Source organism: Gouania willdenowi, chromosome 8 (genome assembly GCF_900634775.1).
Source record: "Gouania willdenowi chromosome 8, fGouWil2.1, whole genome shotgun sequence".
NCBI lineage: Eukaryota > Metazoa > Chordata > Actinopteri > Blenniiformes > Gobiesocidae > Gouania > Gouania willdenowi.
In genome coordinates this window covers 3,833,234-3,855,980 of record NC_041051.1, presented here as the reverse complement: position 1 = coordinate 3,855,980, position 22,747 = coordinate 3,833,234, and positions in this window count along the sequence as shown.

Sequence of the window (22,747 nt, the reverse complement as noted above, 5' to 3'; positions counted from 1 at the left end):
TTTTTCCTCGGCCCGGAGCCTTTTGACCGTCCTTGTTGTGGGCTGCCTTTCATTCTTACCGGATGGAAGCTTCTTTGTACTCTTTTCATTTAGTTTTATAATAAATCTTTTTTTTTTTTTTTTTTTTTATAAAATCATCACGCTTCGACTGGACTCCATCATTTAACCAGAGCAATAAATCATGTCTCCAAATGAGGTCAACCGCAAATTTGCCTTGACACCTGCATGGAGAGGTAGCCGTGGAATGTGAAGGAATGAGCAGGAGCCCAATAAGCTTTGACCCTTTTTGTTGTTGTTTTTGGCGTGGTTACGGTCGACAGTAACCGCAGTTCTGTGTGGAAATAAAGCGGCTAACAAGCAAGAAGGTTGTCGTCCTTTCCAATGTTCTATGGGACGCTACATTGGTGTCAGAAGTAAAAGCAAGAGCACCGGACTGCCTGACTGCTAACCCCGGCTCGTATGTACGTGGCTAGCAGCTCATTAGCCTACAGAGAGAATGGCAGCTAGAAGTGGGGCTGGTGCTGCTGAAAGTCAAGCAGGAAGCTATGGACAGTGAGTACACCGAGACGTGGGAGTGACTTTGACCGGACGGAGGCGCACAAGGCTCGCCTCAGACGGATGACCAGGAAGCTAGAAGCTGACGCCGGCTTCGGTTCGGGTGGCGCGGAGCGGCGTAGCGGGAAATCAGACCGGAAATGACGCGGCGCCAGATGTAAACATATATGGCGGCGCCCTGTGTATCCATCCACATGTAAAAACGCTGAAGTGCTGGCCAATGACATTGAGACTCTGGCGAGGAAAGCTTATGCCCACATGCCCACTTATGTGCAAGATGAGTTAGCCAGAGACCAGTTTATTAGAGCCATAACCCCTAGAGAGCTATGCATACAAACTCAGCTGGCACACCCCCGCAGTTTACAAGAACCTTTAGAGCAGGCTGTGGAAAGAGAAGCTGTTGGGACTATTGCTGAGAGTGACCATGGCCGGAGCGGACCTGTTATGAGAACCGTGACCCAGCAAGACTCGGATCAAGAGAAGCCAGTCTGGGCTGCTGAGTTAACGGAAAAGATCAGAGCCGTGTCGCTGCAGTCGACAGGCGGCAACGCCCGCCCTCGCCGGGGCCCCCCTGTTTGCTGGACGTGTGGCCAGCCTGCCACATCAGCGTGCGGTGCCCAAAGCATGCTGGTGTTCAGGGAAACATCTCTGGGTCTGCATAGATGGGACAACGCAGGTCCCATCTTCTGGGTCCCTGTTACCCGTGGATGGAGCCCAACTGTACAGCCGGGGGAGCGGGGCTCTACTCCCCCCAGAAGCAGATGACGGCACAGAGGCAGCATGACATTGAAACTGGGGATGCACAGCCCATTAGAACACGCCCCTGCCGCCTTCCCCTGGCTCATCAGACTGCTGCTGACACGACGATAGATGAGATGCTGAAGGCAGGCATCTTGAACCTTCGGACAGCCCCTGGGCCTCAGGAGTTGTGATGGTAAACAAAAAGAGGAGTGCTATAATGAGGTGGAAATAAAGCGGCTAACAAGCAAGAAGGTTGTTGTCCATTCCAATGTTCTGTGGGATGTTACAATATGTTTGTGGGCTTTAATAGCTTATTTCTGTGGGACTGTAGATCCAATGGCCCTCATTTATCAACCGTGCATGAAAACGGGTGTAAATGTGAGTTCATATTTATTGTACAACGTGATTTATGACACATTGGTATCTGACCAATCCCAGCGTATGATCCGGTGTTACTAAATGCTGCGGCTGAATTCAGTCATCATTAACATGATACACCCTCAAATATTCTTGGTTCAGAGGCCCCGCCCACTGAGGACAAACAAACACTGGCAAGAAAAGTAAGGTTTGTGAGATGAAAATCCATGTCCCCACATCTGAGATGAAGAAAAACAAAGATGTGCTTTTAGGACGTGTGAGACTGGAATAGAAGGAGCTCATTTAAACACTCCATAGAAGAGAATAACGGAGGCACTGAACGGCGTTGAGATATTGGGACAGAGTCGGGCTGAGGTTTAATACTAATTTAACCAATGATGGTTTGAATTAAATCATTCACAGCCTAAAAGCTAGTCAGGCTGATAAGACTGTGCCTCCATTATCATAAACAGTGTTGTGCTAGTTACTGAAAAAAGTAACTAGTTACCGTTACTAGTTACTTTATTCACAAAGTAACTCAGTTACTATTTTGATCACTTACACCAAAAAGTAATCCATTACAGGAAAAAGTAACTTTTGAGTTACTTAGAATTAAAGAATGTATTGTTTTTTTGGGTCATTTTTGTCCATACAGCTTCATATCAGTGCTGTAATAATATAATAATCCACTGTTGATCAACTGTGCCCCTGTATTAACATTGTTTTGGATAAAAGCCTCTGATAAATGAAATGTTACTGTATCCAACCCTACAGTTTATAATCATTTACATTAACAGAACTAAACTCTGCTCAGTATTAATCTTTACAAACACCAATCTGACTCAAACACTAAGTATTCTTTCAATACCAGTTTATTTACCTGAGACCAGCAGAAACTGAAAATGTTACAAGGAATTGTGAAATAAAAAAAACACAAAACCACCTGAATATTATTCAAAATCAAAGATCAAAAATTAAAGTGGCTTCAGCATCATAAAACAGTTGTGTTCAACATAAACACAAAAAATAGCGCCTTGCATGGCAGTCCTGTCCCACTGGTGTGTGAATGTGAGAGTGAATGGGTGAATGAGCTGATATGTAAAGCGCTTTGAGACTGCTTCAGAGTGGTTATAGAGTGTTATATAAATCAAGTCCATTTACCATTTAAACATATCAGGCTAACGAGCTGATGTTAGCAGTGACTCAGCAGCAGCGACAGACTGCATATTTACAGCAACATACCGATCAATAGTTTGGCTGATCTATCCCTGGATAACAGTCAGTCCCTTAAAATCCATACGCTGTTGTTTTGGTGCAGAGGCTTCCATCATGTCCACCAATAGCTTAGCTTAGCTTCACCGATGCATCTTTTGGAGACAAAAATTATGCACCTATTTCCCCTCCGAGAACCACGTCCTGCTCTCGCATTGACTTGCCATTATTGGCGCACGTGATGTAAACAGAAACACGCTGACAATGTTTCTTCTTCTACTTCTGTTTTACCGTGTTTGGCACGGCATCCCGCAAAAATATGTAGTGTCACTGTAAACAGGAAGTACACTGCAGCTAACAAAGTATCGGACAAACGTACCATATTGTAACGGCGTTATTTCTTTAAAAAATATTGCGTTACAGTACTAGTTACTGTAAAAAGTAACGTTGGGGCGGTAACATGTTACTTGTAACACTGGTGTTACAAGTAACACTGGTGTTAGTGAGGGGAGGAGCCTTTAGCAGAAGGACACAAGCACTTAGTGGTAAAAGTTCACCCTCTAGTGGGAAATTATTAGAAACTACTCTGTGGGTTTGTCCTTTTATTTTGCCCCCGGCCACAATTTTTATCTTCTTTTTATTATTAATTTTTTGTTATCTCAGACCAGTTGATTTGTTACTTCATGTGATTTATTTCTGACATGTGTTTGCACTCAAACTTCCCTTGGACATGGTTCCTGTGGGCGACCGTGGCTCAGGTGGTAGTGGGTCGTCTTCTGATCGAGAGGTTGGGGGTTCGATCCCAGTACCTGACTATGTGTTGAAGTGTCCTTGGGCAAGACACTGAACCCTAAGTTGCTCCCAGTGGTCGACTAGCGCCTTGCATGGCAGTCCTGTCCCACTGGTGTGTGAATGTGAGAGTGATTGGGTGAATGAGCTGATATGTAAAGCGCTTTGAGACTGCTTCAGTGTGGTGATAAAGCGCTATATAAATCAAGTGTATGTAGTGTGTATTTCCTTTTGTAGTGATGGCTATATGACGTCACATAAGCCTTCTTTTCTGGTCTAAAGAGGGAGACCATGAAAAGGGTCCAGGACGCAATAGCACGGCATTGGCTTTGTTACGTCTGCAACACAAACAGTTTTTGTGTGTAACCTCATGCTTAGTAACTACTTAGTAAAAACCAAAGGAACACCATATTTTGATTATAAACATGTTTTATATATTTATCTATAGTACTCTCTTTAGTATACATTCATTACTAATTTTTTAGTTTCTTTTAATGAGACTTTAAAGTAAAAAACAGTTTTTCTTTTAACTATTTTTGAAACATTTTTGCTCAGGCAGTTTTAGTTTAGCTTGTTATCAAACTTTTTTTCAACTAAATTAGGCTCATTTTGTTTGCAGTTTATGGGTCACCAAGAAACCTCCAGCAGAACCAAAGAGGTGGGGCAATATTATTATTATTATTATTATTATTTTATTATCACCCATATCCAAAGGGGTAAGTTGGAGCTCAAATGAGGAAACTGAGTATCCATTCCTGAAGGCAAAGTATAGAGCATTTTATGGAAAGGCTCTGTATGCAGAGCAATCAGAAAGTTTGCTCTATAAAGAAATATACAATGACATATCTTCAAAAGGTTGAAGAGCAATATGGATTGTACAATGGAGCGGCGGTGGTGCAACAGGAAACAAAGTGTCCTTGAAGGCAAAGGTTCAGAGGTTCGAGTCTAAGCAGGGTCATCTTTTTTTATGACATCTGGAATACGTATTTTTTGGACACCCAGACGACTCTGGCGACTGTATTACTTTAAAAATCAATGTAAATGACGGGGAAATCACTGTCTGTAGAGCTGCACTGAGAAGGTGGTACACTTCCTCTACTTACTGGGGCTAAAGGTTAGTGCAGAGATGTCCAGGGATACCAGATGTCCCCTGAAAACTCTCTCTCTCTCTCTCAGCTCCCCACCTGGGCATGTCAGACCACATCTCTGTGGACCTGATCCTGCAGAACAAAACCCACCACCAAAACAGTATAGGTTTGTTGTGATGAGGCCGCTGCGATACAGAACAGCTTTGAATACACAGACTGGATTGTGTTTATTGAGACCTGGATGTGTACACCTCATCTGTTCTGGCCTACATTCAGCTCTGCACTGATGCTGTCCTACCCACCAAGTCCATCAGGGTATTTCCTAACAAGCAACCATGGCTGGAAAGCACTGCTCAGTCCAGTATAATGGCTCAGTGGTAGAGTGGGCCGTCCAATAACCAAAGGGTTGGGGATTCAAATCCCGCTCTAAGTCCATGTCGTTGTGTCCTTGGGTAAGGCACTTTGCCCACATTGCCTTGTATGAATTGTGCATAAATGTTGGTGGTGGTCAGAGGGGCCAGAGGCATAAAATGGCAGCCACGCTTCTGGCAGTATGCCAGAGAGTAGCTGTGGCTACAATGTAGCTTACCACCACTGATATGAATGAATAAAGGTTTCTCCACATGCTGTGAGTCTCTTCGAAAAAAAAGGCTACATAAATCCAAGCCATTATTGTATTTGCTAATTAAAAACTGCCAAATACATTGTTCTCGTTATTTATAACTTTATATACTTGCTTTGCCGTGGAACTCCTCCTTGGTTATTAATGCGGCATTATGACACAAATGTCATCTCATAGGGGCAATGTCAATTATTTTCAGTCAACCTTTTTTTGGAGCCAAAATGTCAAGGTCAAGGTTGCGTGTTACGCCCCAGTCTCGGAGCTCCAGGATGCAACATAAAAACGTAATCTAAATAAAACTCGGTCTCAAAAAACCACCGACAGCGGGTTCCAATAATTAACACAAATTTATTCTTGAACAAAAAGAGGCTTGCCCAGCAGGTGCAAAATACAATAAACAAGAACATGAAAACGGAAAACTGCACAAAACGCAGGAACTCAGACTATATAAGAAGGGAAATAAAGTGCACTATATATTGATGACACAAGTGATGCTGCTGCTGGCTTTTTGAATGTGGTGACATCTTCCTCAGCCAATCCGGGCTGCCCACCACTCCTCCTGCTGGCAGCCAATCCTGGGAAGCGTCACCAAAGCTGTTCCATTGATAAGGACATCCCACTCTGTAGTGTTGTGTTCAAGACCACACTATCCGAGACCAAGACTTGCCCGAGACCAGAATGCACCGAGACCAAGACAAGACCAAGACCATAAACATTTTTTTTCAATTTAAAAAAAATATATAAATAAATAAAATTATGACAAGGTTCAACAGTTAAATAACATTCTCTCTTTAATTTTAGTTTATTTTAAATACATTTGACGGACAAAAAAGGTGCCTGCAAAAAATTTACTCAAATATTAAAACTACTACTGCTACTGATAAATTCACAATTATTGTATATATTTGAAAACAAGATTTTTACGTCAGCTGAATGTACAGCAAGTGTTTAAAAGCATTTCTGCCAAGAAATAATGATGCTTGATTCTGATTCTTTACGTTGTGCAGGTCAACAGGTCACAGATTTCACAAAATCATTTTTTAGTTTGAAAAAGCCTTTACACAGGTTATTTTTATTAATTCACTTAGTTGATATAGTTTAATTTGGTTACTGTAATGTAACTAGAATAATCAATTAACAAAGGTTTCCAGCTGTAACTGTAAAAGTGAAACTTTCTGAAATAAAACTACAAACAAGTTGTCATCAGTGTAAAAAACAAAGAGCTACAGGTAGATGTGAAACTAAATAATTGTTGAGAATTATTATTATTATTCTGGATACAGTGGAACAGAAACTATAAAAAATAATTATATTGTGAACCTGTTTATATTGTGGGGAACATATTATATACATAAATGTAATTGGAGTCTAAAGACACAAAAAAACACCACTTTAAAAAGATCATAGACTAATATAAGACCTTTTTACAGTTATTTGAGTCATTCTGGGCTTGTGCAACTTGTGGTGATGACCCGCTGGTGACGACATAATCCAAGATGGCGGCGGCCCGGACTACAGCCACACACACGAACTTATTAAACACACACGGACCTCGGTCAACACGGTAAACGGAACATGCTTCACCAGACGGCTGGCACTAGGACCCAGAGGTGGAGTAAGTGCGTCCCCTGTATTACATTCACAGGCTGTAATATCATCGTTTTATCATTTTACCAGTTGTTAAAGCTACTGTCTTTACCAGGGAGATAATATTTATTACTGGTGATTGTTTTCTGGAGTTTTACTGGGATTTTTACCGGTGATTAGTTTATATCTCCTTCTGCTCCGCTGTGCAAACTGACACCGTAGCCAGACACACACACACACACACACACACACACACACACACACACACACACACACACACACGCACACACACACACACACACGAGTGTGTCACATGAGGGAAGGTTGTGGTCATTATACGGGGTGGATTAAAGAATGAATAAAAGATTGTTTTATCCCATTCTTCTCCGTGTTATTATCACATTATAAAAAAGTTTAAAAATAGCAGGAATTAGTGCTGGTCTTGAACGGTCTTGAGAGAAAATCCCGAGTCCGAAACAAGACCGAGTCAAAATGCTTCAGAGTCCGAGACGAGACCAAGACTGGTCTCGACTACCACAACACTACCACTCTGTCACAGAAACACACCCCAGGCAGCAAACAAAAACAAGAGCACAAACTGAACACTAAATAATACAGCGAGGGCCGTGACATTGCATCAAGTGTCAAAAACCAAAAAGTTCCATATCTCTACAAATATTTATCGTACAAGTTCAATGCTTACATTTATGAAAAGCTCATCTCAAGTGGAGTATTTCATTTCATTGAACAAAAGCAAAGTTCATGATGTCACAAAAAAAAAATATATATATATCCTTTTTTTCCCTGCAACTTGGCCACTGGTACCATTGAACAACATTTCTTTTCAATGTGTGACCTTGGCTTTTGCTCAAGGTCATATTTAAGGTCAAGAACTCCTCAGAAAAGTGAACAAAGTGAGACCTCAACGCCCACAGAATGACGAAGCTCAGCCAAAAAATAAAAATAAAAATACTTTTTTTCCCTATAACACAATTTGAGATACAGTGCTCAGACTGGTACCATTGAACAACATTTCCTTTCAGTGTGTGACAATGACCTTCACTCAAGGTCATTTTTAAGGTTGTTTTTTCTGCATTATTACTTTCAATTGAATTAGTAAAAGGAACAAACTTGTCAACAAATCCAGATACAGGTTGTCATTTTTGCCAATTAGTTCAATTTTCAACTGCCAAATATGTATTCGCCTTGCTAAAACAAGTCTTGCAAAGTTATTATTATTACTGTTTACTAAAGCATGTACTGCCATCCAGTCCACGAGCCTGGTTGTCAGGTTTGCAGATGACACCACTGTGGGCCTCATTAAGGACCAGTGTTGGGTAACGCGTTACCGCCCCAACATCACTTTTTACAGTAACTAGTACTGTCACGCAATATTTTTCTAAGGAAATAACGCCGTTACCGTTACAATATGGTGCATTTGTCCGTTACTTTGCTAGCTGCAGTGTACTTCCTGTTTACAGTGGCGCTACATTTTTTTGCGGGACGCCTTGCCAAACACGGTAAAACAGAAGAAGAAGAAGCATTGTCAGCGTGTTTCTGTTTACATCACGTGCACCAATCATGGCGAGTCAATGCGAGAGCAGGACGAGCTTCTCAGAATCTCCAAAAGATGCATCAGTGAAGCAAAGCTAACGCTGCGGCTGGATTTTAATGGACTGTGACTGTTATCCAGGAACAGGTCAGCCAAACTATTGCACGATATGTTGTTGTACATATGCAGCCTGTCGCTACTGCTGAGTCACTGCTAACAGCAGCTAATTAGCCTGATATGTTTAGCATTGTGTAGCTGAGAAAAATGCTGTGAATTAGTTTTTCCACATTTATTTTTAGAAGCATTTTTAATAGCAGAATGTGCACCTGGAATATGCACAGCTTACTTTACATTACTGTGCTAAGGCTGAAAAATTACAGTTTTAATTTTGGAGCAGCTGTTTTGTGCTTTATATGCACATCATTTATGGTTGTTTTATAGCAGTTGATCAACAGTGGATTATTATATTATTACAGCACTAATATGAAGCTGTATGGACACAAATGACCCAAAATAAAAAATACACTCTTTAATTCTAAGTAACTCAAAAGTTACTTTTTCCATTAACTCATTACTTTTTGGTTAAAGGGGACATATCATGCTAAATCCACTTTTTTAGCCCTTAAATGCATTTTGTTGTATATTTAGAGTGCTTAGAAGTACAGAAAAAATCAAATTAGTCTTTTCAGGTGCTCCGTAGATATCTTTATATTCTGTTTTGCTCATATTTTTCAATCTGTTTCGATTTTTCTATTCTCTATTACGTTTTTTGAACTATTACATCACAGTATTTGCAGCGGAACTGCCAAATTAGTACATCAACTCCAGGTCCAACACTTTGAGCAATCTGCCATTTTTATTTCTCGCTTTTATTTTGTAGTCCAAGCTCAAGGATGCCGAAGTTACGAGAGGATAAGTCAAAATGTTTGGTGTTGGATGTAGTAACCCACACGCTTCATTACATCGTCTCCCAGCATCAGAACCTTTTTGAAGTGCCTGGTTGAGTTCTATTTTTCATGGAAATGTACCCACATCTGTGGGTAAGGTCATTTTTGTGTGTGCGAAGCACTTCAAGGATGACTGCTTCTGCAACCTCCACCAGTATAAAGAAGGATTTGCCGAAGGACTTTGTCTGATTGAGGCAGTGTTGTGCGTGAACGCGTTCAATGAACGACGTTCACTGAACACGTTCATATTTTCGGTGAACGTTGAACTGAACGAATCACTTTTCAAACAATGAACGTGAGCGAGAGCGGCGTTCCGTCTGCCAGGACTGAGCGCGTGCGCAGTTCACGCTCATTTGAAGTCAGGTTTTACGACACTGTTTATGGCAAACACCGTGATAGCGGTCCAGCATGGCGAGTGCTAGTACTAGTTCACGTGATACAGACTTAGCTGCTACTGAAGCCAGTTTTGAACAGCACTTGGCAGAGTTTTATGTACAAACAAATGAAGACTCAGACGGAAAAAACCTTACATTTTTGTGCAAACTGTGCCCACCGGGACTAAACAAACAAGTACGTACGTCAGCCACATCGAGCTCAAATTTGAAGCGCCACATCGAGTTAAAGCATCCGAGCTATCTTGCCAAATATCTGCGACTGAATGATGAACGCAAGAAATTAACGAAGAGAGGACCGCCGCCGCCGAGCACACCCACCCAAGTTAAGCTCACTTTATTTAGTAAAGGACCTGCTGTTTCCTTCGTTTCTCAGCAACAAGTGGACAAGCTTGTATTGGATTACATTGTGGGAGATCTGCAGCCTTTGAGCAAGGTCGAGAAGCCATCCTTCATCAAATTAGTGACAGGTTTGCAGCCATCCGGGCATGTGCCTTCAAGAAAGCAGGTACAGAAACTACTGAACAATGCATTCCAGGAGAATATTTCTGACTTAAAGAATGAACTCTCTGAAGTTGATGCCGTATGTACAACAGCAGATTGCTGGACTGCAGTGAATAAAGCTCTATGCTGTATAATTTTCAGTTTTCAAAGCTATTCAATTTATTTGGACAAATTAAGTCTGGAAGAGTGAAAAAAAAAGTTGAAGAATGTAAATGATATTGTCATTGTTTACTTACTGTTTACTGTTTTTTGAGGATGCTAGAATGTGTCGGTCCAGTATTTCACAATGAGCAGGGTTAGCTCATCTTAAGTTAGGTTGTTCAGCTGCTAGCTGTTCATTTTCTTTAGACAAATATGATCAGGAAGATTTTTTTTTTACTATTATAAATTAATGTAAATGGCATTTTCATTCTTTACACACTGTTTATTTCCTTTTGAGGGTGTGAAAATGTGTTTGTTGAGTATTGCACATTGAGCAGAGTAAGCCCAAGCTAAATTTACATTACAGTACATCACTAATTTTGTCTGGTTTACATAGTTACTGCCGTTCAGAATATGCGGGATTTTTGTCAGTGGACAGATCTTTTTCCCATCAACCTGAATGTACCTTTCATGTTTTTGAAGTCCTGGGTAATTTGGTTCATGCTGGCTAAATAAAGGTTTCACTGAACATACAGTATAGCTTGACTGCACCTTGCATTTTCCAAGTTCTACATATTTTCCTGATCACACATTATTTAAGGGGTAAATATATTCCTTATCTCAATATTTTTTCTCTCCTGGCTATAGGCTAATAGTTGTCACTTGTCTCTGATGCTTTATTGGTACAATAATTTTGATTAGTTTTGAATAGGCAGTGATTTGCAGCTGGTGATGGATGGTAAAGACATTCTATTGAGTAAGATAGTGGCTTATTTAAAAAAACAAACAAATGAACGTGAACTAGTTCATTTTTAGAAATGTGAACTTAGTTCATTTCTTTAAAAAATTAACTATGAACATGAACTAGTTCATTATTATCTGTGTGAACTGAACTTTGAGCTAGTTCTGTTTAAGTATGAACTGGCACAACACTGGATTGAGGGTTCAATTCCTTCTATCTTTGGAGACGACGAACAGAGCACTTCGGTAAGCTGTAAATAACGCTAAAAAGTGTGATGATAAGACGTCCCTGTCATTGTTTTGTTAGCATTAGCAGTTGCACCGTCTTCAGACTTCATATGTTAGCGCTGTGTGCTCGTTTTAGATCCTTGATGATATGGCCTACGTGATTTAATTTAAGTCTAAAGTTTTCATTAGTCATTTCATTTTGCCGTTTTTGTCTCCGAAAAGACTGTATTAAAATGCATTTTGTGACGTTAGCTTGGTGCTAGCGTTAGCTCGGTGCTTGTGTTAGCTCACTTGTTAGGGTTCTGCAGGTTCATCATCTTCATTTTCATCTCGCTCCGCTGGGTCCGACTCTGGCTGGAACATGTAAGGCTGGATGGACAAGTATTCCGTTGTTGACATTTTGTAAATAACCTCTGAATACAAAGTTTATGCGCCCCTACATAATTGTATCTCTTCTATCAAACTACAAAAATGGCCGAGCAGGGTGGAGTTGAACCGAGTGTCACCTGAAGAGGGGGCGGGGTATGGAGAGTCTCATTTGCATTTAAAGAGACCGCACCAAAACGAGTTGCTCTCAGAAGCACATCAGAAAAAGGGTTGAAAAGGGGTGGAGCTATAATAATGAGGAATTCAGACCCAAGCATTGCAGTTCTGCTTTATATAGACCACAACTGTATGATTTATATGTAAAAAGAAAGGATTTAAAACCATGATATGTCCCCTTTAAGTAATCAAAATAGTAACTGAGTTACTTTGTGAATGAAGTAACTCATAACGATAACTAGTTACTTTTTTTCAGTAACTAGCACAACACTGTTAAGGACTGATGAGACCACCACCTGACCCTGTAGTGCTCAGACAACAACCTTGAATTTTGGAAGAAGATGGTAGGAGGGGGGGGCAGTGGACACGTGGTCAACATGAAGTTCCTGGGCATACACATCACATCTGACTTGATCTGGTCTTGGAATACATCCTCCCTGGTAAGGAAAGCTCAGCAGAGGCAGTGAACCTCCTCATATAAACTGTATAAAGAGAAGAGTATCCTCTGCGTTGGGGCTACATTACGGTATGGGAGCTGTACAGCTCAGGAAGAACTTGGTTTATGCACATCAAGTCCAGAAGAGGGGTAAGCACATTACTAAAAATCCCACCCATCCGACCAACAGACTGTAACATTCTCCTCATTAAGGATGTTCAGAGTACACACACACACACACACACACACACACACACACCACACACACACACACACACACACACACACACACACACACACACACACACACACACACACACCACACACACACACACACACACACACACACACACACACACACACGATACCGGGAGCGCCATCTCCGAACGAACAGAACAAACTGACTTGACCTCCTCCCTGTTGCTTTTTTCTTATCTGTCGGGGGTAGGACGGTTAAACGGTGTAGAACTGTGTGTGTGAAGAACTTTTTAGTCAGTCTTGCTTTTTTCCTCTGGCCGGAGATTTTTGACCATCCTGCGTTGTTTCTGACCGCCTTTCCTACCAACAGGATGGGACACTTCTTCTTTATACTCTTTTTCATTTAGTTTATAATAAATCCTTTTTTTTATAAAATCATCACGCTTCGACTGGACTCCATCATTCAACCAGAGCAATAAATCATGTCTCCAAATGAGGTCAACCGCAGATTTGCCGTGACAATAGCCATGCATGCTAATGAATAGTTGACTTAACTGGCGTACAGTAGTTTTGTATGAAGTAAAGATTGACAATGACTTGAGATATATTTGCTAAATGTTTTAGTGTCAATATTAAGTTTTTCTGCAACAAGCAGTGGCTGAAATAACAGGTCACTTATTTTATATAATTTTAAAAGAAGACGTAACTTTTTTATTAAATAACAAAGCATAACAACAGGTTACATGTAGTCTGTTTTTGTTTTGTTTTTTTTACAGAAATGCTGTACTCGAATTAAGTTAACAGTAACATAACCAACTTAGCATCTTCATTGTTTCACCATATGGAATTAAATTCAGAGGGTCCAGCTCTGATAGTGGGGTCTCCTAACCCTCTTCCCCTGGTCAGGGGTCTGTGACCTTTACTCTACAAGGAACCATTTAACCTCATCTCACCTGGATTAAAGTCCTCCTGGAGCCATAAATACCTTCTCAGTGAAGACAATACAGTGTATTAAATTATATACAGTTAAAATTATATAGAATAATGTTTGATTTAATTTGATGTGATTTATATTGATCATTTAAGTGGAAACTTAAAAGTAGTTTAAAAAAAAAATTTGACATCAAGAAATAAAACAGTTTCTTTCATCTTCAAATTCTTACACATCTCAGTTTACATGAACACAATGTTATATAAAGAATATTTTTTTTAGTTAATGTATTTCAAAGGCTACAAAAGTAACTTGAATTTGATAACACATGATCATGTGATCAACACATGCTAATTACTAATTTCTTGCCACACATGAAACATGCATATTTAACCTGTACATTGGTGGTTAAATGAATCTGTTCCCCCACAATTAAAATCTCTTTTCTTCCAGAATAGTGTTTTTGTTGGTTTAGTTTCTTACCAGGGATTTAAAACTTAAGGTTAGCCACAGGTGCAGGAAAGTTGATGATCTGTAGATGTTGCAGGAGGTGAAGTAGGAAGGTGCTGAGTCATTGGACAACGTGATTTATTTTAGATTAATACATTTTTCTAACTTGATATTATTTGTCATTAATCATTAATAGCCTCTGTAAAAAATAACTTTATTTCAATAGTTTTTTTTTTTTTAAAGCTATAGGGAGCCATTACAAAAGAGTCAAAGGGCCACATTAGGCCCCAGAGCCGCAGGTTGCAGATGCTGATGAGTGTGTACACTATCGCTGAGCTCAGCATGTTTTTCCTTTTTACTGCTGCCCTCAATGTGAGCGCACACTCGGTGAAGGATTCGTTATGCCTGACTCCGTTCACGGACAGCGCGCACTCCAAAGAAGCGCATTGGTGCATTCATCGTTGCATTACCCACAGCAAAGTTGTGTTAGCGTGCACCGTCTCCTCACCTGCAGCACCGCGGTCAAGCCAGCCTCCACTCCGAAATCCTCAGTCAATCTAGCCGCCAGCTAAATTGCAGTGCCTTTTTATAGACTGTTTTACGGTAATCTCGCAGTGCGGAGAAAGAGAGAGAGAAGGAGAAGTACACTCTGTGGGACGTGATGAAGCGATCAGCCGCTCCGTATAAAATAAGGTCATCCTATACACACTCGCACTGATGCGACCAGATAAAATTTTCACTTGCACACATTGAAAATATACTAGCATATGCGACCATTTTGGTCGTAGTCTCGAGCCCTGAGACTCTAATATTGTTGGGAGTTTCTTATTCAATGCAGCAATTCAGCTGCTGGGATTTTACTCGACTCCATTCTGATATATATTTGTAAACGCGGAGCTGATGCTTTGGAATGGCAGACAGTGGAGCAGGAGAGGAAGCGATGCCGGAAAAGAGGAGTGAGACAGCGGCTACAAGGACCAGTTGGCACCCGGCAGGAGACAGCAGGGGGAGGGTGGAAGCGTGGCCGAAAAGGAGGAGTGAGACAGAGGCTACACAGACTCGGAATACGACGCTTGCCACTGCCGTCTATCATCTTCGAAAATGTGCAATTATTAAGGAACAATATTAGTGAGCTTCAAGCGTGTGTTACTGTCTTTACAGTACTGACTGGGAAATCTTCAAGGACTCTTGTTCTGATTGTGTCAAGCTACATCACCTTTTGTGAAAACATGATTATTCCTACGAAGACAATCACACTGTACCGAAACAATAAGCCCTGGGTAAGTGAATCCCTTAAGAGTGTTTTAAATCAGAAAAAGCTAGCTTTCGCCAATGAGACAACACAGAATTACTCAGAAGTTGGTGAAAAAGAAATCAAGCTGGCCAAAATGCAATTTAAAGATAAAGTTGAGGACAAACTAAGGAGTGCTAACTCTCGCTCTGCTTGAAGGGGAAATAAATCCATGGTCGGTATACAGGACAAAAAAGCAGGAATTTAATCTTGATAAACCTGACTTTTTTCAGAGTTAAACACATTTTATCTAGATATAGATATATTAGATTTGACTCACATGACTTTATTGATGAACGTGTCAGGATTGAGTGTAGGTGTGGACCCAAATGCAAGGAGAGATGGAGGCAGAATGCAGGCAGTCCATGTTTATTTATCAAACAAAACCAAAATCCAAAAAGGCAGCACGAAGAAACCAGAGAACAGGGAACAAAACACAGCAGGACACGAAGGAGGGTAGACATTGACATTAACAATGATCCAGCAAACACACTGTGTCCAAATACTCAGCTAAATAGTGGAGGAGTTCTGATTGGGAATGAGCCACACCTGGGTGGAAACATGAGGGAGCTAATCAATCACCAACCAAGCACACAGACATCACAGGGGGTGGAGCCACAAGCAGGAATACCTGAAATACAGACAAGAGTTAAACACAGGAGGCCAGACTCAAACAGAATGAACAAAGACACAGAATAACTTAAAGAGGACCCCAAGGGCTAAATAACAAAACTCAATCTGACATAACCCCCCAAAGGAGCGGGTTCCAAATGCTCCAAAACACCTAAACAGGGAGGGTGGTGGTGGGCCCGGAGGAGGGTCCATACAAAGTGTTCCCCAAAAACCAGACTGGGGAACGATGGTCCGGGGGTCTGCCAGTCGGCAAGCCAGACAGGACTGAAAAGAGCTGGTCGGGCGGTCTGCCGGGTGGTCTGCCGGGCGGCAGACCAGACAGGACAAGGGACCGTCGCGCAGGCAAGGCCGAGGAGCAGGACTATGGCGGCCTCCCATGAGGCGGCGCAGGTGAAGGGGACTTCCTTGGTGAGACAGACATGACCACCTCTGACGACACCACCTCTGGCGAAACCACCTCTGGCGAGACAGACGAAGTGGGTTCTGGCAATCCAGATGAAGTCACCTCCGGCGAACCAGACAAAGAAGGCTCCGGCAAGCTGGGAATTGGCGGCTGGGTGCGGGGAGCCGGAACTGGCGGCAGAGTTGGTGGACGGGTGCGGGCAGCCCGCACTGGTGGCGACGTCGGTGGCCCGGTGCGGGGAGCCGGTACTGGTGGCGAAGTTGGCGGCCTGGTGCGGGGGAACTCAGGAAGGCTAGCCTGACAGCTAGGGGACTCAGGAAAACTAGCCTGACAGCTAGGGAACTCAGGAAAGCTGACTTGACAGCTTGGGGACTCAGGAAAGCTAGCCTGACAGCTAGGGGACTCAGCAACACTAGCCTGACAGCTAGGAGACTCAGGAACACTAGCCTGACAGCTAGAAGACACAGAAATGCTAGCCTGACAGCTGAGAGACACAGGAACGTGAGCCTGACAGTTAGGAGGTCCAGGAATGCTAGCCTGACAGCTAGGACAAACAGGAACACTAGCCTGGAAGCTAGGACAAACAGGAACGCTGTGCCTGCATTCTGCCTCCATCTCTCCTTGCATTTGGGTCGACACCTACACTCAATCTTGACAAAACTAGCTGAGTTCAGAGATACTTCAGAGGGCAGTCAAATACAGATTGACGGAATTGATGCCTGGAGGACACTTGAACGTACAAATAAAAAAAAAGCCATGGGCCTGACTACATCATGGGCCGATTGCTTAAAAACTGCGACTTGTTCTTGAGTGGCATTTTCACATTCATCTTTTAGCTTTCCTTATCCCAGAAAAAGTTCCTGCATTATGGAAAGAATCCACTTTGGTAACCGTAGCCAAAGTTACCAAGCCCAAAATGTTGAAAGACTATCGCCCCATGGCGCTCACCGCCTTAGTCATGAAAGGTATGGAAAATATTGTAAAAAGGAGATTACTGAAAATCCGTTTTATTTTTTTCCAAATTCCGTTTTTTTCCACTTTCATTTTTTTAAATTCCGTCTTTTTTTTAGAAATATTTATCATTTTTTAAAGAAAATATTAGTTTTTAACTCCTGTGAGAAAACAAAATAAATGATAATAAATAAATAATAAGTTGTAGTGTCATTGATTATTAAGACGTCTCCTTTTTAATTATTTATGTCATATAAAGATGTATGAGAACAGAATTAATGTCACCTGATTTCCTCTCAGGGATCAATGGTTTACTGAATCTAATCAGGTTTATTAATGAAGTTCTAATCAACTTAGTTTAAATTAACCTAATTTAAATGATCCTATCTTCTGTGTAATGTGGAATTTGATGTTGACTAGATGTTGCACTTTGTTACTTTTGTCCCCCATAGTCAGGACGAAAGTAACACCATGTAATACACTGAAGTTAAAAAACAAAAGAAAACAAATCATCTTTTTAAGGAAAACAGTGTTACGGCAGAATTTACGGTTGACCTCATTTGAGACATGATTCATTGCTCTGGTTGAATGATAGAATCCAGGAGAAGCATTGATGATTTAATAAAAAATGATTTTATTCTAAACTAAATAAAAGAATACAAAGTGGAACAAAGTGAAACAAAATTAGCGTCCGTCCAGGCGGACGTCCAAAGGAAGTGCCGCGCCCCGCTTCAACAGTTTCAAAGCTTAAGCTTTTTATACAGATAAGAAAAGGTCCCAACAGTGAGAGACAAAAGGGAGGGAGTCAGATGCCCATAGTGGCAATGTTGGAGGATGATGAAGATGTTATGAGAAGGTTTGGCTCCAGTCTTTATCTGTCTTGATAAGTGTGTACGTCAGTGTATGTCTGCAGAGATTCTGGCTTGGCAGAGACTGTGCTGCACTGAGAATAATACGATCTGTACTGTTTAATCATGATTCAGCTGTTCAAAAGTGTAAAGATTAATGGAGTCGTCATGTATTAAAACATGACAAATTGTACACATGAACATACATTTGAGGATATGATGATGAATATAAAATTTGCCATGACATTCCCCACTTTTGGTCGCCTCAACGACCAAATCAAGAAACAAAATTATTATATTCCACCTTTGCTGTCTGTCAGGGTTAACCATTAGCATCGTTATTGTCATACATTGGATATATTCTTCTTTTGTGAGGCACAGATATATCAAGAAAAATGTGGAAATAAACTTCTTCATCATTATTATTAATGGCATGAATCATCAAAAATCATCCTTTATTGCATCTAGATAAGCAAAAATCATCATTTGCATCAAGGACATCACTCGTCTTCATCGGCTGAGTTCAGTGGTAACTGGGGTAACCAATAGCATCATGAGTGAAGAACCTTGAGTATTTTCCTCAATCGTAGCAGAAGGGTTTATGACTGTATTCCTGCAGCTAGGTGTGAGCTTGTCCTCCCTCAACCTAGCTATGAGCATTTGGTGTGGCTTATAAACAAAGCTAGGCCCTTGTTCTAGAGAGTTTTCTTGTGTGTGTGTCTCAGTGGCCTTGTCGGTTCCCCCTTCATTGTTCGGTCAGCCTCCGTCTCAGCATCAGCTGGTGTCGGCAATCATCTTGGATCCATGTTGCCTGCTCCGCGACCTTCACTGCCGTGTGGGTCGTTCCGGTCGGCGTTGTAGATGATTGGTTGTTGTCTGAGGAAGGGTAGTCTCCACACACCTGGCAACCTCTCTTGGGATCGGAAGGTACCTGAACAGAAGAGGGGGAAAAACACCAAAACAAAACTCTTGGGATTGGCTGGTACCTGAACACAGGCGCGATCCCACTACTGAGGCTTTAGCTGGTACCTGGACAGAAAAAAAAAAGGGGGTGGGGGGGAAAAACACTCACCCAAAATAAAATAAAATAAAATAAAATAAATAAAATAAAAAATAAAATAAAATAAAATAAAATAAAATAAAATAAAATAAAATAAAATAAAATAAAATAAAATAAAAAAAAAATAGAATAGAATAGAATAGAATAGAATAGAATAGAATAGAATAAAAGTTTAGGGGTGTTAGGTTTAGTTAACTAACTAAATGAATAGTTAGTATGGCCAGGAAGGCAGAGACAGGTCAGAGGTCAGGATCTGAGAGCTTTTCAGATCCTAAAAGGTGCTGCTGCACAATCACACAATGGTTAGGTGTGGGTTAGTGAGCTTTTAGCCATGCTAGCTCAATGTTATCTGTAGCATTCGCACGTGAGTGGGAAAATATGAGGCTGAAAGAAAAGCAGGAAGTATTAATTCGATTTTCTTTTCCTGGAGTAAGAAGAAGCATAGCTGGAGTTGCAGTGATTATCTGTGGTACATCTACTTACCTGGTGAGAAGCAACAATTTGAGAACCACTGTTTACAAGGACATGCAAGTCGGACGGAGAAGGACATGCAAGTCAGACGGAGAAGTGTGGAGTGTGATTACATGTCTTCTCAAGATGAATACATACAATTGGGAGACATGGAGATGTGAGAAAGCTAAATGAGTTTAACCAAATAAATAAATTGTTTGTTTCATTTTTCGTTGCTATCTCTTATTTGTGAAGGAGAAATCTTATTCTATCCTTTATTTATTCTGAATAATGTTAAAACTCCACACCTATTCACATAGCCTAATTCTTTTATAGAGCTGAATTTGTCAGTTCATTTATTTCATTCATTTCCCTCATAATTATTATTTGAGATGTAATTTACTTAATTTTGAAGGTCAATTGGTGGCAAAAGTGTCTCCTATTCTGTGTCTGAACCAGAGTTCAGCGAGATTATTGGCCCTTTAAGGTTAGACAGAATTAAAGTTAAGTTGAGTCGAACAATCATATTGTCTTTTGCTCTCTGTATTTATCCCATTCGTAGGGGTGACGAGCCCCAGCACGGTTTGGAGAGCTTCCTTAAATGCCTGGAAGTTACTTAACTTTAAACTTATTTCAATCAATTATCAAGAATTTCAGGAGGACCCTTTTTTAAATCTCAGGCGACCCAGATTGGGCCACCAACCCAATGTTGAGAACACTTAATTTTTCCCTTAAAAGTGTCTAAACCCAGTGAAGGTGTTTTATGGTCTTGCACGCTAAGTGCTGGTGGAACAAGAAGAAAATAGTTGGAGGGTTTGATGTATATTTTCCTATGATAAAATATAAATAAAAAATCAGAGGGACGTTGGCCCCTCCCTTCCCTTTTTTTACATAAGAATACATTTGGATTCTTAAAACCATATGATAAATATCATTGGAAAATCACTTATCTGATCATTTTGGATGTGTCTCCGTTTTCCTCTCTCTTGTGTCCGCCTGCCTTTGTGCCCTCCAACCTCCTCGACCTCCTTCTCCTCAGCCATAAAGGTCAAAGCCAGGGTCAACTGTACGCTCTGTAGTCTCTGGAATAGATATTATGTTAGAACATCCACAATATGTCATATTGTCACGTGTCTATTTCAATCTATTTCCCCTTTGTTTCCCAGTTACAGTTATGGACAATACTTCCCTTTAATTCTCATCCTTCATCATAACAAGCAGTGACCAGGCATGGCGGCTGGAGGAAGGATCGGAGTCGAGAAGGCGGTGGCATTCTGTTAGGAAACACTCAGAAACAGAAAGAGAGGAAACCATTAAGACTTAACTGGATAATTTAAAATATCTCTTTTCTTTAGTTGGATCTGATTCGTCTCCTTACAGCGACCTGTATTTTGGAAAAAGCTACATAATAACAACAACTAAGACGAAGACGTAGACAAGTGCACACCACAACGAGTATACACATATAACAACAAAAAACATGGACACTGAACATGTAAGGTCAGTCAAGGTCAAAGCCAGTCATTCCACTGAAAGTGGTATCATATATAAAAAAACGTTGTTTGGTGTTTTTAAACACCCAGAAAAAAAACCCTTTAAAACCTGGTAAACTTTTTAGAAGGCCCAAGGCCTAAAACCATAGTTCTTTTAACAAGCAGCAGTGTTTTCTGAACACCCCACTACATAATTGGCAAAAACAGGGAGAAGATCAAGTGCATCAAAACCCAGGAGGAAAAGAAGGTGAAACAGAGGAACATGTGTGGTCAAACAGCCATTCATCGGTCAATCACTCAATGACACGTCCACGGCACATTCGCACTCACAACACGGTTCTCTCAGGCATACGTAACGTGTCATCATTCAGTCACTCATGCACCGCACACGTTCATGCCTCAATTTTCACGTCCATGCATTCACAAGGTTTTGCTGCATAGTGTCTAAGTGGAATATAGGTCTCATCTAACCCACCAATGGCGATAGCCAGTCCACCTCGTCTCTCGGGGTCAATGAGCTCTTATTGCCCCCTCATGCTTGGCAACCTTTTAGTGTTAATTAATTGCTTTTTACTGGTATCGTCTGATTACTAAGAGGTACGCTCCTTTTTACTTCCGCCTTTGCGGAGTCTTAGATTATCGCCCGTGGTACTGACAGTCTGCTCATCTGCTGATCAGGCAGGAATCGCACGGCCGTGTCTAACTCAACAAACTCAACAACTCTCGACCTCCGGCTTTGTAAAAGATAAAGCTGGGGAGAACTCTCAACCTCCGGCTAAAGCTCAACAACTAAAGCTGGGGAGAACTATGGGGGGGGATCTCTCAACCTCCGGCTAAAGCTCAACAACGACCTCCGGCTAAAGCTGGGGAGAACAACAACTCTCGACCTCCGGCTAACTGGGGAGAACAACTCTCTAACCTCCGGCTAACTGGGGAGAACAACAATAACAAACAACTCTCGACCTCCGGCTAACTGGGGAGAACTAACCTCCGGCTAACTGGGGAGAACTCTCGACCTCCGGCTAACTGGGGAGAACAACTCTCTAACCTCCGGCTAACTGGGGAGAACAACAATAACAAACACCAACGCAAACTGTCAGGACTTTATTGGGCACCTCTAAGATTGAACGGAGCACGCAACCTCTAATAACCCTCACTCTAAGGGAACGTAGAAATTTGTTCAGAATGGTCTTCGGTTACCAAGCATGTATCAAATCAGGTGGACCGCTATCCCCCAAAGAGCGCTTTCCCTAGCAAGGTTTATCCTTTTTCTGCACATTAAACCAGGACTTCTTGTTTGAAAAGTAATTGCCTATTTACTCATAGCAACTAATGGGACATTTTTTCTCAGGAAAAATTTGGTACCCCCCCCATGCTGTCGAGTGGCTTTGGGCCGGCCAGACAGTCCGACGCGGTAAGGGGAGGCGCGCAAAATGAAAACAATGAATGTTGAACTAGGCTGTCTGTCGCAAGCAGCTTCAAAAAGGGTAAGGTACAGATTGTTTACGAGGGTATCGGTCAAAAAATGTCAAAATTTAAACTTGTTGAGGCTGCAGTCCTCAATCTCTGTCTCAATTTTCCTGAAATTGAGTAAAAACAAAAGA